The following is a 1,475-nucleotide window of genomic DNA, read 5'->3' as shown; positions in this document are numbered from 1 at the left end:
ACCGCAGCAGGGGAAACCCCTCCCCGGCGGCGCCGGCCCGGCCCCGGTCACGGCCACGGCCCCCGCGGCGGCAGCGGGGCACGGCCGCCCTCCCTCGGCCGCCGGCCCCTCCGCACCGCCAGCCTCGGTCCCTTCGTATGCTGTGACGGCTGCCCCTCAGCTCTGGCGTCCTGTTCCTCTCTCTTGTCACCCGCCTGTGCTGCGCAGCCGTCAGCTGCGAGGAGCAGCAGAGACCCCGAGATGGGTCAGTTTCCTGCAGGAGTGGGAACGAGAGACCAAAGGAGGGCTGTCGGGCTTCTTTTGCACAAACTTGGGACAAAGTTGTTGCCTGCTGCTGCCTTTTACCTTGACTTGTGTCACCTGCCCTGAGGTGGCTCCTGAGGGGTCTCCAAGGGGCCGAGGGCTGCGTGCTGTTGCCACCAGCAAAAACTGGGAATATTCTTTGGGTAGCACTGCGCAATGCTGCTTGAGTCTGCTGGGACAGTGCCTGGAAAGTGCAGCCTACAAAAGCATCGTGGTGGTATTAAACCCCCTGGGTGGAGTGTGGTGTGGTGGCCCACAGTGCTCTTTTCTCTCCTTGCACTCATTCCCTCCCCTCAGACCTGGCTGCACCTTGTGCAGGGCAGCCCAGGTTGACGTGATGCTCAGCCCTTGTACTGCCAGGGCTTGCATGATTGGCGCTGCTTAGGTACCCTGGAGTGGAAAAGGATGGAGGTAGTAGGTGTTCCTTGCTGTGAAAGTGGGGGGTGCAGCACTGCCCAGTGTGTGCTGCCAGTGTCTGAGCCTTGCTGGGCAGCTCCCAGGTTATCGTGTCCCTTCCCATGTAGAGCAGCCAGGTGCAGTGAGTCAGACAGGCTGACCAAGAGGGGCTGCACGTTCCCCACACTATCAAATCTACTCTGGAGGGACTGACCTGCTCATGCCCATTCAGCTGGTGACATTGTAGGAATGGGCCTCTGCCACACACTTCCTTGGCTCCCTGGGGCTCACCATGGGACATTCCTCCTGGGACATCATGGCATCTGCATACATTTTCCTAGTTTTCTCCATTCCCCTCACTCTGGAAGTGCACCATGCTGTTCTCCTGGGAGAAGGTTTGCCCTTGTAAGCAAGCACTATGCCAGATTTGAAGTGCTTGACACGAGGGGGAGGAGGGAGTTGTGGGGGACTGTTTGCTTTTGTTTATTTTTTCCTGTATGGGTAAGTTGCTATAGTACTAATGAAAAGGGGTGAAATGGCCGAAGTACAGACAGACATGTTTGTCAAACCCAGTTTAAGCCATGAAAACCAATTTGCAGTTCACCTCATTCCTCTGTCTCCTGCCAGTTGCTAAACATCTCCATCATGGGCCCTCATATTCCTTTTGGTGAGACTATCATGAGCCCTGATACCTCTTGGGCAGAGAACCACAGGGTGTTTGAGGAACCTACGGTAGCTTACCTTTCTGACACACAGTCACTGTCAGCAGTCAACTT

Source organism: Streptopelia decaocto, assembly GCF_964273445.1.
Source record: "Streptopelia decaocto genome assembly, chromosome: 4".
NCBI classification, from domain to species: domain Eukaryota; kingdom Metazoa; phylum Chordata; class Aves; order Columbiformes; family Columbidae; genus Streptopelia; species Streptopelia decaocto.
Note: the sequence above shows the minus strand (reverse complement) of the source record.